Source organism: Pleurodeles waltl, chromosome 2_1 (genome assembly GCF_031143425.1).
Source record: "Pleurodeles waltl isolate 20211129_DDA chromosome 2_1, aPleWal1.hap1.20221129, whole genome shotgun sequence".
NCBI classification, from domain to species: domain Eukaryota; kingdom Metazoa; phylum Chordata; class Amphibia; order Caudata; family Salamandridae; genus Pleurodeles; species Pleurodeles waltl.
The window spans coordinates 525,425,519-525,440,192 of record NC_090438.1 but is presented as its reverse complement, the minus strand read 5'-3'; the positions used below and the strand labels follow the sequence as shown (position 1 = coordinate 525,440,192).

General features: G+C 33.0%; 6 non-coding genes across 6 annotated transcripts; all 6 read right to left on the bottom strand.

The window, feature by feature from the left end:
* Positions 1 to 1,348: 1,348 nt before the first annotated feature.
* On the bottom strand, positions 1,349 to 1,420 carry TRNAQ-UUG (transfer RNA glutamine (anticodon UUG)). The gene has a single exon. It is a non-coding gene; the product is annotated as a tRNA-Gln (tRNA).
* Positions 1,421 to 3,686: 2,266 nt separating this feature from the next.
* Positions 3,687 to 3,758, bottom strand: TRNAQ-UUG (transfer RNA glutamine (anticodon UUG)). The gene has a single exon. It is a non-coding gene; the product is annotated as a tRNA-Gln (tRNA).
* A 2,266-nt stretch (positions 3,759 to 6,024) lies between these two features.
* On the bottom strand, positions 6,025 to 6,096 carry TRNAQ-UUG (transfer RNA glutamine (anticodon UUG)). The gene has a single exon. It is a non-coding gene; the product is annotated as a tRNA-Gln (tRNA).
* A 2,266-nt stretch (positions 6,097 to 8,362) lies between these two features.
* TRNAQ-UUG (transfer RNA glutamine (anticodon UUG)) lies at positions 8,363 to 8,434 on the bottom strand. Its single transcript has one exon. It is a non-coding gene; the product is annotated as a tRNA-Gln (tRNA).
* A 2,265-nt stretch (positions 8,435 to 10,699) lies between these two features.
* On the bottom strand, positions 10,700 to 10,771 carry TRNAQ-UUG (transfer RNA glutamine (anticodon UUG)). Its single transcript has one exon. It is a non-coding gene; the product is annotated as a tRNA-Gln (tRNA).
* Positions 10,772 to 13,036: 2,265 nt separating this feature from the next.
* Positions 13,037 to 13,108, bottom strand: TRNAQ-UUG (transfer RNA glutamine (anticodon UUG)). The gene has a single exon. It is a non-coding gene; the product is annotated as a tRNA-Gln (tRNA).
* Between the last annotated feature and the right edge of the window lie 1,566 nt (positions 13,109 to 14,674).

The following is a 14,674-nucleotide window of genomic DNA, read 5'->3' as shown; positions in this document are numbered from 1 at the left end:
CTGATCAATAACAGGAAGGTTAGAAATGGTGGAGTTGTGAATTAGCTCTCTGAAATGTGTTTGAGAAAAACAGGATGTGATTTAAAAATGTCTAAATATTTTGAGAAGAACTTTGGTTTACATGTATTGAACAATTTCAGTTTCTACAACTTGCAAACAGCTCATAGACATTGAGAAAACAATAATTTAATGACTATTTCAGCCTACTGGCATTTGCTGTGTGCTATAAATCAGCAAAGCTGACAAATGTGGAGTAGTTCAAGAGCAACAAAACGGCCCAGCAAACTTTGAAGTCAGATCATTGAATTCAAATTCCAAAGGGTTAACCATTACACCATGGAACCACCTATACCAGAGTCAGAGGTTCTGTTGCAGCAATTTGGAAATGTTTAAGGTTTTATTCTTATACAGTCAAAGACGAACAGCATTTTATAACTTTCAGAATCTGGTAAATCCTTTCATATTTAAAACACTTATGGAAGGATGCCTTTCCAAAAAAACAAATAGCATTATAACTCCTTTTACTACTCCTATCCAATTGGTACATAGGTTTTGCATCAACAATAAAGCTACCCACTGAGGCATTCTCTTCTTTCACAATGGAAAAAGCAGTCAACTTGATAAGGGTTCCATGGAGTAATGGGCATCACTCTGGGTCCCGAATCTAGTGATCCAAGTTCAAATTTCAGTGAGGGCTTCCAGACTTTTAGAATTTAATATGCCATTGATATTTAAGAAGTGTTATCTCAGAAAATATAATATTCACTTTATATACTTATACATATGAACTTGTATGTAGCTATTGATGTATATGTAGCCATATCTTTCTTTGTAGCTCTATAAAAATATAAAATACAAATGATTAAGAATAGAATCTGTAGAGATGAAAATCAGAAACAGATGTTGTCTATTCATATTTCAACACAAGTAGATTTGCCTCTCTCTTCTACATGTCCAGGAAATGAGATAGTTACTTTTTGCTGATTTGTTTCTGACCATATTATTAACTTCTACAGTGCATGTAACATGTTAATAATTTTGAAAGAGAAAACAAGATTAATACCTATGATACGTCTAATCAAATGAATGTATTTTGTGATTGTCGAATTACCATTGAAAATCAGTGAGAAGATTGTTTTCTTTTTCAGTTTCAAGGTTAACATCAAAACCGTATATCTTCAATCGCAATAATACCCCACTTTTGATTCCTCTACTTATGGTTTGATGAATGCTTGTTAATACATATTCCCCCATTTACATTATCAATAAATGGAAGATTTAAAAATGTTACGTCTGGATTAATCCTTCTGAAATGAGTTTGAAAAAAAAACACAATATGTTTATAAAATGGCCCCACCGAGATTTGAACTCGGATCGTTGGATTCAAAGTCCAAAGTGCTAACCATTACACCATGGAACCACCCACGCGAAAAGCACCCAGATTGCTGCAGCAATTTGGAAATATGGTCGTTTTTAATATTACACAAACAAAGATGAACTGCATTTTATTACTTTCATATTCTGGTAAACATTTGCATATTTAAAACTGCTTGGAAAGGATGTTGCGCAAAACAGTTAAATAACATTAGAATTTGTTGGATATTACTTATCACATGGGATATCATTTTGCAATAACATGTAAGCGGCAAACTGAGGAATTCTCTTCTCTCACAATGGAAAACTCAGACTAATACAGAAGCCTTGCATAATGTAATGGTAAGCACTCTGAACACTTAATCCAGTGGTCCGTGTTCAAGTATCAGTGGGACCTTCGTGAGCTCTAAGATCATCGTTTCCCTTTACTTGTTGGAATTTTTAGTTTGAAAAATGTCATATTTAAGAACTTACTTTGAATATTACCCTATATAAAGTATTTATGCATATGTAGCAGTGTGAGTCTTTATGACTATATGAAAATGTAAACATATAAATCATGACTAAACATAACTAGTAGAGGTGAAAAAACAAAGAGTTGATGCCTCTCCAAATTTGAATCATGAGCATTTTTTCCTCTTTTTTCTATATATTCAGAAATTGAGATAGTTGATTTTTGCTCATTTTTTCTGTAACAATATAGCTGATTTATACAGCAAGCATGAGTTGTTTAAAGTGGTGAAAAATAAAATCAGATTAGTCTCTATCTGTAATACATCTAATCAAAAGAATATGTTTTATGATTACAGATTGACTGTTGGAAATCCGTCTGAGGACCTTTTTGCTCCACAATTTCAAGACTAAGGATCAGAATGACAAGTCTTGTATCTCAATAATACCGCAATTTTGATTCCTCTAGTATTGTTTTGAGGACTGCTTCTCCATTAAAATGTTCTGTATTCCCCTGATCAATAACAGGAAGGTTAGAAATGGTGGAGTTGTGAATTAGCTCTCTGAAATGTGTTTGAGAAAAACAGGATGTGATTTAAAAATGTCTAAATATTTTGAGAAGAACTTTGGTTTACATGTATTGAACAATTTCAGTTTCTACAACTTGCAAACAGCTCATAGACATTGAGAAAACAATAATTTAATGACTATTTCAGCCTACTGGCATTTGCTGTGTGCTATAAATCAGCAAAGCTGACAAATGTGGAGTAGTTCAAGAGCAACAAAACGGCCCAGCAAACTTTGAAGTCAGATCATTGAATTCAAATTCCAAAGGGTTAACCATTACACCATGGAACCACCTATACCAGAGTCAGAGGTTCTGTTGCAGCAATTTGGAAATGTTTAAGGTTTTATTCTTATACAGTCAAAGACGAACAGCATTTTATAACTTTCAGAATCTGGTAAATCCTTTCATATTTAAAACACTTATGGAAGGATGCCTTTCCAAAAAAACAAATAGCATTATAACTCCTTTTACTACTCCTATCCAATTGGTACATAGGTTTTGCATCAACAATAAAGCTACCCACTGAGGCATTCTCTTCTTTCACAATGGAAAAAGCAGTCAACTTGATAAGGGTTCCATGGAGTAATGGGCATCACTCTGGGTCCCGAATCTAGTGATCCAAGTTCAAATTTCAGTGAGGGCTTCCAGACTTTTAGAATTTAATATGCCATTGATATTTAAGAAGTGTTATCTCAGAAAATATAATATTCACTTTATATACTTATACATATGAACTTGTATGTAGCTATTGATGTATATGTAGCCATATCTTTCTTTGTAGCTCTATAAAAATATAAAATACAAATGATTAAGAATAGAATCTGTAGAGATGAAAATCAGAAACAGATGTTGTCTATTCATATTTCAACACAAGTAGATCTGCCTCTCTCTTCTACATGTCCAGGAAATGAGATAGTTACTTTTTGCTGATTTGTTTCTGACCATATTATTAACTTCTACAGTGCATGTAACATGTTAATAATTTTGAAAGAGAAAACAAGATTAATACCTATGATACGTCTAATCAAATGAATGTATTTTGTGATTGTTGAATTACCATTGAAAATCAGTGAGAAGATTGTTTTCTTTTTCAGTTTCAAGGTTAACATCAAAACCGTATATCTTCAATCGCAATAATACCCCACTTTTGATTCCTCTACTTATGGTTTGATGAATGCTTGTTAATACATATTCCCCCATTTACATTATCAATAAATGGAAGATTTAAAAATGTTACGTCTGGATTAATCCTTCTGAAATGAGTTTGAAAAAAAAACACAATATGTTTATAAAATGGCCCCACCGAGATTTGAACTCGGATCGTTGGATTCAAAGTCCAAAGTGCTAACCATTACACCATGGAACCACCCACGCGAAAAGCACCCAGATTGCTGCAGCAATTTGGAAATATGGTCGTTTTTAATATTACACAAACAAAGATGAACTGCATTTTATTACTTTCATATTCTGGTAAACATTTGCATATTTAAAACTGCTTGGAAAGGATGTTGCGCAAAACAGTTAAATAACATTAGAATTTGTTGGATATTACTTATCACATGGGATATCATTTTGCAATAACATGTAAGCGGCAAACTGAGGAATTCTCTTCTCTCACAATGGAAAACTCAGACTAATACAGAAGCCTTGCATAATGTAATGGTAAGCACTCTGAACACTTAATCCAGTGGTCCGTGTTCAAGTATCAGTGGGACCTTCGTGAGCTCTAAGATCATCGTTTCCCTTTACTTGTTGGAATTTTTAGTTTAAAAAATGTCATATTTAAGAACTTACTTTGAATATTACCCTATATAAAGTATTTATGCATATGTAGCAGTGTGAGTCTTTATGACTATATGAAAATGTAAACATATAAATCATGACTAAACATAACTAGTAGAGGTGAAAAAACAAAGAGTTGATGCCTCTCCAAATTTGAATCATGAGCATTTTTTCCTCTTTTTTCTATATATTCAGAAATTGAGATAGTTGATTTTTGCTCATTTTTTCTGTAACAATATAGCTGATTTATACAGCAAGCATGAGTTGTTTAAAGTGGTGAAAAATAAAATCAGATTAGTCTCTATCTGTAATACATCTAATCAAAAGAATATGTTTTATGATTACAGATTGACTGTTGGAAATCCGTCTGAGGACCTTTTTGCTCCACAATTTCAAGACTAAGGATCAGAATGACAAGTCTTGTATCTCAATAATACCGCAATTTTGATTCCTCTAGTATTGTTTTGAGGACTGCTTCTCCATTAAAATGTTCTGTATTCCCCTGATCAATAACAGGAAGGTTAGAAATGGTGGAGTTGTGAATTAGCTCTCTGAAATGTGTTTGAGAAAAACAGGATGTGATTTAAAAATGTCTAAATATTTTGAGAAGAACTTTGGTTTACATGTATTGAACAATTTCAGTTTCTACAACTTGCAAACAGCTCATAGACATTGAGAAAACAATAATTTAATGACTATTTCAGCCTACTGGCATTTGCTGTGTGCTATAAATCAGCAAAGCTGACAAATGTGGAGTAGTTCAAGAGCAACAAAACGGCCCAGCAAACTTTGAAGTCAGATCATTGAATTCAAATTCCAAAGGGTTAACCATTACACCATGGAACCACCTATACCAGAGTCAGAGGTTCTGTTGCAGCAATTTGGAAATGTTTAAGGTTTTATTCTTATACAGTCAAAGACGAACAGCATTTTATAACTTTCAGAATCTGGTAAATCCTTTCATATTTAAAACACTTATGGAAGGATGCCTTTCCAAAAAACCAAATAGCATTATAACTCCTTTTACTACTCCTATCCAATTGGTACATAGGTTTTGCATCAACAATAAAGCTACCCACTGAGACATTCTCTTCTTTCACAATGGAAAAAGCAGTCAACTTGATAAGGGTTTCATGGAGTAATGGGCATCACTCTGGGTCCCGAATCTAGTGATCCAAGTTCAAATTTCAGTGAGGGCTTCCAGACTTTTAGAATTTAATATGCCATTGATATTTAAGAAGTGTTATCTCAGAAAATATAATATTCACTTTATATACTTATACATATGAACTTGTATGTAGCTATTGATGTATATGTAGCCATATCTTTCTTTGTAGCTCTATAAAAATATAAAATACAAATGATTAAGAATAGAATCTGTAGAGATGAAAATCAGAAACAGATGTTGTCTATTCATATTTCAACACAAGTAGATCTGCCTCTCTCTTCTACATGTCCAGGAAATGAGATAGTTACTTTTTGCTGATTTGTTTCTGACCATATTATTAACTTCTACAGTGCATGTAACATGTTAATAATTTTGAAAGAGAAAACAAGATTAATACCTATGATACGTCTAATCAAATGAATGTATTTTGTGATTGTTGAATTACCATTGAAAATCAGTGAGAAGATTGTTTTCTTTTTCAGTTTCAAGGTTAACATCAAAACCGTATATCTTCAATCGCAATAATACCCCACATTTGATTCCTCTACTTATGGTTTGATGAATGCTTGTTAATACATATTCCCCCATTTACATTATCAATAAATGGAAGATTTAAAAATGTTACGTCTGGATTAATCCTTCTGAAATGAGTTTGAAAAAAAAACACAATATGTTTATAAAATGGCCCCACCGCGATTTGAACTCGGATCGTTGGATTCAAAGTCCAAAGTGCTAACCATTACACCATGGAACCACCCACGCGAAAAGCACCCAGATTGCTGCAGCAATTTGGAAATATGGTCGTTTTTAATATTACACAAACAAAGATGAACTGCATTTTATTACTTTCATATTCTGGTAAACATTTGCATATTTAAAACTGCTTGGAAAGGATGTTGCGCAAAACAGTTAAATAACATTAGAATTTGTTGGAATATACTTATCACATGGGATATCATTTTGCAATAACATGTAAGCGGCAAACTGAGGAATTCTCTTCTCTCACAATGGAAAACTCAGACTAATACAGAAGCCTTGCATAATGTAATGGTAAGCACTCTGAACACTTAATCCAGTGGTCCGTGTTCAAGTATCAGTGGGACCTTCGTGAGCTCTAAGATCATCGTTTCCCTTTACTTGTTGGAATTTTTAGTTTGAAAAATGTCATATTTAAGAACTTACTTTGAATATTACCCTATATAAAGTATTTATGCATATGTAGCAGTGTGAGTCTTTATGACTATATGAAAATGTAAACATATAAATCATGACTAAACATAACTAGTAGAGGTGAAAAAACAAAGAGTTGATGCCTCTCCAAATTTGAATCATGAGCATTTTTTCCTCTTTTTTCTATATATTCAGAAATTGAGATAGTTGATTTTTGCTCATTTTTTCTGTAACAATATAGCTGATTTATACAGCAAGCATGAGTTGTTTAAAGTGGTGAAAAATAAAATCAGATTAGTCTCTATCTGTAATACATCTAATCAAAAGAATATGTTTTATGATTACAGATTGACTGTTGGAAATCCGTCTGAGGACCTTTTTGCTCCACAATTTCAAGACTAAGGATCAGAATGACAAGTCTTGTATCTCAATAATACCGCAATTTTGATTCCTCTAGTATTGTTTTGAGGACTGCTTCTCCATTAAAATGTTCTGTATTCCCCTGATCAATAACAGGAAGGTTAGAAATGGTGGAGTTGTGAATTAGCTCTCTGAAATGTGTTTGAGAAAAACAGGATGTGATTTAAAAATGTCTAAATATTTTGAGAAGAACTTTGGTTTACATGTATTGAACAATTTCAGTTTCTACAACTTGCAAACAGCTCATAGACATTGAGAAAACAATAATTTAATGACTATTTCAGCCTACTGGCATTTGCTGTGTGCTATAAATCAGCAAAGCTGACAAATGTGGAGTAGTTCAAGAGCAACAAAACGGCCCAGCAAACTTTGAAGTCAGATCATTGAATTCAAATTCCAAAGGGTTAACCATTACACCATGGAACCACCTATACCAGAGTCAGAGGTTCTGTTGCAGCAATTTGGAAATGTTTAAGGTTTTATTCTTATACAGTCAAAGACGAACAGCATTTTATAACTTTCAGAATCTGGTAAATCCTTTCATATTTAAAACACTTATGGAAGGATGCCTTTCCAAAAAAACAAATAGCATTATAACTCCTTTTACTACTCCTATCCAATTGGTACATAGGTTTTGCATCAACAATAACGCTACCCACTGAGGCATTCTCTTCTTTCACAATGGAAAAAGCAGTCAACTTGATAAGGGTTCCATGGAGTAATGGGCATCACTCTGGGTCCCGAATCTAGTGATCCAAGTTCAAATTTCAGTGAGGGCTTCCAGACTTTTAGAATTTAATATGCCATTGATATTTAAGAAGTGTTATCTCAGAAAATATAATATTCACTTTATATACTTATACATATGAACTTGTATGTAGCTATTGATGTATATGTAGCCATATCTTTCTTTGTAGCTCTATAAAAATATAAAATACAAATGATTAAGAATAGAATCTGTAGAGATGAAAATCAGAAACAGATGTTGTCTATTCATATTTCAACACAAGTAGATTTGCCTCTCTCTTCTACATGTCCAGGAAATGAGATAGTTACTTTTTGCTGATTTGTTTCTGACCATATTATTAACTTCTACAGTGCATGTAACATGTTAATAATTTTGAAAGAGAAAACAAGATTAATACCTATGATACGTCTAATCAAATGAATGTATTTTGTGATTGTTGAATTACCATTGAAAATCAGTGAGAAGATTGTTTTCTTTTTCAGTTTCAAGGTTAACATCAAAACCGTATATCTTCAATCGCAATAATACCCCACTTTTGATTCCTCTACTTATGGTTTGATGAATGCTTGTTAATACATATTCCCCCATTTACATTATCAATAAATGGAAGATTTAAAAATGTTACGTCTGGATTAATCCTTCTGAAATGAGTTTGAAAAAAAAACACAATATGTTTATAAAATGGCCCCACCGCGATTTGAACTCGGATCGTTGGATTCAAAGTCCAAAGTGCTAACCATTACACCATGGAACCACCCACGCGAAAAGCACCCAGATTGCTGCAGCAATTTGGAAATATGGTCGTTTTTAATATTACACAAACAAAGATGAACTGCATTTTATTACTTTCATATTCTGGTAAACATTTGCATATTTAAAACTGCTTGGAAAGGATGTTGCGCAAAACAGTTAAATAACATTAGAATTTGTTGGATATTACTTATCACATGGGATATCATTTTGCAATAACATGTAAGCGGCAAACTGAGGAATTCTCTTCTCTCACAATGGAAAACTCAGACTAATACAGAAGCCTTGCATAATGTAATGGTAAGCACTCTGAACACTTAATCCAGTGGTCCGTGTTCAAGTATCAGTGGGACCTTCGTGAGCTCTAAGATCATCGTTTCCCTTTACTTGTTGGAATTTTTAGTTTGAAAAATGTCATATTTAAGAACTTACTTTGAATATTACCCTATATAAAGTATTTATGCATATGTAGCAGTGTGAGTCTTTATGACTATATGAAAATGTAAACATATAAATCATGACTAAACATAACTAGTAGAGGTGAAAAAACAAAGAGTTGATGCCTCTCCAAATTTGAATCATGAGCATTTTTTCCTCTTTTTTCTATATATTCAGAAATTGAGATAGTTGATTTTTGCTCATTTTTTCTGTAACAATATAGCTGATTTATACAGCAAGCATGAGTTGTTTAAAGTGGTGAAAAATAAAATCAGATTAGTCTCTATCTGTAATACATCTAATCAAAAGAATATGTTTTATGATTACAGATTGACTGTTGGAAATCCGTCTGAGGACCTTTTTGCTCCACAATTTCAAGACTAAGGATCAGAATGACAAGTCTTGTATCTCAATAATACCGCAATTTTGATTCCTCTAGTATTGTTTTGAGGACTGCTTCTCCATTAAAATGTTCTGTATTCCCCTGATCAATAACAGGAAGGTTAGAAATGGTGGAGTTGTGAATTAGCTCTCTGAAATGTGTTTGAGAAAAACAGGATGTGATTTAAAAATGTCTAAATATTTTGAGAAGAACTTTGGTTCACATGTATTGAACAATTTCAGTTTCTACAACTTGCAAACAGCTCATAGACATTGAGAAAACAATAATTTAATGACTATTTCAGCCTACTGGCATTTGCTGTGTGCTATAAATCAGCAAAGCTGACAAATGTGGAGTAGTTCAAGAGCAACAAAACGGCCCAGCAAACTTTGAAGTCAGATCATTGAATTCAAATTCCAAAGGGTTAACCATTACACCATGGAACCACCTATACCAGAGTCAGAGGTTCTGTTGCAGCAATTTGGAAATGTTTAAGGTTTTATTCTTATACAGTCAAAGACGAACAGCATTTTATAACTTTCAGAATCTGGTAAATCCTTTCATATTTAAAACACTTATGGAAGGATGCCTTTCCAAAAAAACAAATAGCATTATAACTCCTTTTACTACTCCTATCCAATTGGTACATAGGTTTTGCATCAACAATAACGCTACCCACTGAGGCATTCTCTTCTTTCACAATGGAAAAAGCAGTCAACTTGATAAGGGTTCCATGGAGTAATGGGCATCACTCTGGGTCCCGAATCTAGTGATCCAAGTTCAAATTTCAGTGAGGGCTTCCAGACTTTTAGAATTTAATATGCCATTGATATTTAAGAAGTGTTATCTCAGAAAATATAATATTCACTTTATATACTTATACATATGAACTTGTATGTAGCTATTGATGTATATGTAGCCATATCTTTCTTTGTAGCTCTATAAAAATATAAAATACAAATGATTAAGAATAGAATCTGTAGAGATGAAAATCAGAAACAGATGTTGTCTATTCATATTTCAACACAAGTAGATTTGCCTCTCTCTTCTACATGTCCAGGAAATGAGATAGTTACTTTTTGCTGATTTGTTTCTGACCATATTATTAACTTCTACAGTGCATGTAACATGTTAATAATTTTGAAAGAGAAAACAAGATTAATACCTATGATACGTCTAATCAAATGAATGTATTTTGTGATTGTCGAATTACCATTGAAAATCAGTGAGAAGATTGTTTTCTTTTTCAGTTTCAAGGTTAACATCAAAACCGTATATCTTCAATCGCAATAATACCCCACTTTTGATTCCTCTACTTATGGTTTGATGAATGCTTGTTAATACATATTCCCCCATTTACATTATCAATAAATGGAAGATTTAAAAATGTTACGTCTGGATTAATCCTTCTGAAATGAGTTTGAAAAAAAACACAATATGTTTATAAAATGGCCCCACCGAGATTTGAACTCGGATCGTTGGATTCAAAGTCCAAAGTGCTAACCATTACACCATGGAACCACCCACGCGAAAAGCACCCAGATTGCTGCAGCAATTTGGAAATATGGTCGTTTTTAATATTACACAAACAAAGATGAACTGCATTTTATTACTTTCATATTCTGGTAAACATTTGCATATTTAAAACTGCTTGGAAAGGATGTTGCGCAAAACAGTTAAATAACATTAGAATTTGTTGGATATTACTTATCACATGGGATATCATTTTGCAATAACATGTAAGCGGCAAACTGAGGAATTCTCTTCTCTCACAATGGAAAACTCAGACTAATACAGAAGCCTTGCATAATGTAATGGTAAGCACTCTGAACACTTAATCCAGTGGTCCGTGTTCAAGTATCAGTGGGACCTTCGTGAGCTCTAAGATCATCGTTTCCCTTTACTTGTTGGAATTTTTAGTTTGAAAAATGTCATATTTAAGAACTTACTTTGAATATTACCCTATATAAAGTATTTATGCATATGTAGCAGTGTGAGTCTTTATGACTATATGAAAATGTAAACATATAAATCATGACTAAACATAACTAGTAGAGGTGAAAAAACAAAGAGTTGATGCCTCTCCAAATTTGAATCATGAGCATTTTTTCCTCTTTTTTCTATATATTCAGAAATTGAGATAGTTGATTTTTGCTCATTTTTTCTGTAACAATATAGCTGATTTATACAGCAAGCATGAGTTGTTTAAAGTGGTGAAAAATAAAATCAGATTAGTCTCTATCTGTAATACATCTAATCAAAAGAATATGTTTTATGATTACAGATTGACTGTTGGAAATCCGTCTGAGGACCTTTTTGCTCCACAATTTCAAGACTAAGGATCAGAATGACAAGTCTTGTATCTCAATAATACCGCAATTTTGATTCCTCTAGTATTGTTTTGAGGACTGCTTCTCCAGTAAAATGTTCTGTATTCCCCTGATCAATAACAGGAAGGTTAGAAATGGTGGAGTTGTGAATTAGCTCTCTGAAATGTGTTTGAGAAAAACAGGATGTGATTTAAAAATGTCTAAATATTTTGAGAAGAACTTTGGTTCACATGTATTGAACAATTTCAGTTTCTACAACTTGCAAACAGCTCATAGACATTGAGAAAACAATAATTTAATGACTATTTCAGCCTACTGGCATTTGCTGTGTGCTATAAATCAGCAAAGCTGACAAATGTGGAGTAGTTCAAGAGCAACAAAACGGCCCAGCAAACTTTGAAGTCAGATCATTGAATTCAAATTCCAAAGGGTTAACCATTACACCATGGAACCACCTATACCAGAGTCAGAGGTTCTGTTGCAGCAATTTGGAAATGTTTAAGGTTTTATTCTTATACAGTCAAAGACGAACAGCATTTTATAACTTTCAGAATCTGGTAAATCCTTTCATATTTAAAACACTTATGGAAGGATGCCTTTCCAAAAAAACAAATAGCATTATAACTCCTTTTACTACTCCTATCCAATTGGTACATAGGTTTTGCATCAACAATAAAGCTACCCACTGAGGCATTCTCTTCTTTCACAATGGAAAAAGCAGTCAACTTGATAAGGGTTCCATGGAGTAATGGGCATCACTCTGGGTCCCGAATCTAGTGATCCAAGTTCAAATTTCAGTGAGGGCTTCCAGACTTTTAGAATTTAATATGCCATTGATATTTAAGAAGTGTTATCTCAGAAAATATAATATTCACTTTATATACTTATACATATGAACTTGTATGTAGCTATTGATGTATATGTAGCCATATCTTTCTTTGTAGCTCTATAAAAATATAAAATACAAATGATTAAGAATAAAATCTGTAGAGATGAAAATCAGAAACAGATGTTGTCTATTCATATTTCAACACAAGTAGATTTGCCTCTCTCTTCTACATGTCCAGGAAATGAGATAGTTACTTTTTGCTGATTTGTTTCTGACCATATTATTAACTTCTACAGTGCATGTAACATGTTAATAATTTTGAAAGAGAAAACAAGATTAATACCTATGATACGTCTAATCAAATGAATGTATTTTGTGATTGTCGAATTACCATTGAAAATCAGTGAGAAGATTGTTTTCTTTTTCAGTTTCAAGGTTAACATCAAAACCGTATATCTTCAATCGCAATAATACCCCACTTTTGATTCCTCTACTTATGGTTTGATGAATGCTTGTTAATACATATTCCCCCATTTACATTATCAATAAATGGAAGATTTAAAAATGTTACGTCTGGATTAATCCTTCTGAAATGAGTTTGAAAAAAAACACAATATGTTTATAAAATGGCCCCACCGAGATTTGAACTCGGATCGTTGGATTCAAAGTCCAAAGTGCTAACCATTACACCATGGAACCACCCACGCGAAAAGCACCCAGATTGCTGCAGCAATTTGGAAATATGGTCGTTTTTAATATTACACAAACAAAGATGAACTGCATTTTATTACTTTCATATTCTGGTAAACATTTGCATATTTAAAACTGCTTGGAAAGGATGTTGCGCAAAACAGTTAAATAACATTAGAATTTGTTGGATATTACTTATCACATGGGATATCATTTTGCAATAACATGTAAGCGGCAAACTGAGGAATTCTCTTCTCTCACAATGGAAAACTCAGACTAATACAGAAGCCTTGCATAATGTAATGGTAAGCACTCTGAACACTTAATCCAGTGGTCCGTGTTCAAGTATCAGTGGGACCTTCGTGAGCTCTAAGATCATCGTTTCCCTTTACTTGTTGGAATTTTTAGTTTGAAAAATGTCATATTTAAGAACTTACTTTGAATATTACCCTATATAAAGTATTTATGCATATGTAGCAGTGTGAGTCTTTATGACTATATGAAAATGTAAACATATAAATCATGACTAAACATAACTAGTAGAGGTGAAAAAACAAAGAGTTGATGCCTCTCCAAATTTGAATCATGAGCATTTTTTCCTCTTTTTTCTATATATTCAGAAATTGAGATAGTTGATTTTTGCTCATTTTTTCTGTAACAATATAGCTGATTTATACAGCAAGCATGAGTTGTTTAAAGTGGTGAAAAATAAAATCAGATTAGTCTCTATCTGTAATACATCTAATCAAAAGAATATGTTTTATGATTACAGATTGACTGTTGGAAATCCGTCTGAGGACCTTTTTGCTCCACAATTTCAAGACTAAGGATCAGAATGACAAGTCTTGTATCTCAATAATACCGCAATTTTGATTCCTCTAGTATTGTTTTGAGGACTGCTTCTCCAGTAAAATGTTCTGTATTCCCCTGATCAATAACAGGAAGGTTAGAAATGGTGGAGTTGTGAATTAGCTCTCTGAAATGTGTTTGAGAAAAACAGGATGTGATTTAAAAATGTCTAAATATTTTGAGAAGAACTTTGGTTTACATGTATTGAACAATTTCAGTTTCTACAACTTGCAAACAGCTCATAGACATTGAGAAAACAATAATTTAATGACTATTTCAGCCTACTGGCATTTGCTGTGTGCTATAAATCAGCAAAGCTGACAAATGTGGAGTAGTTCAAGAGCAACAAAACGGCCCAGCAAACTTTGAAGTCAGATCATTGAATTCAAATTCCAAAGGGTTAACCATTACACCATGGAACCACCTATACCAGAGTCAGAGGTTCTGTTGCAGCAATTTGGAAATGTTTAAGGTTTTATTCTTATACAGTCAAAGACGAACAGCATTTTATAACTTTCAGAATCTGGTAAATCCTTTCATATTTAAAACACTTATGGAAGGATGCCTTTCCAAAAAAACAAATAGCATTATAACTCCTTTTACTACTCCTATCCAATTGGTACATAGGTTTTGCATCAACAATAAAGCTACCCACTGAGGCATTCTCTTCTTTCACAATGGAAAAAGCAGTCAACTTGATAAGGGTTCCATGGAGTAATGGGCATC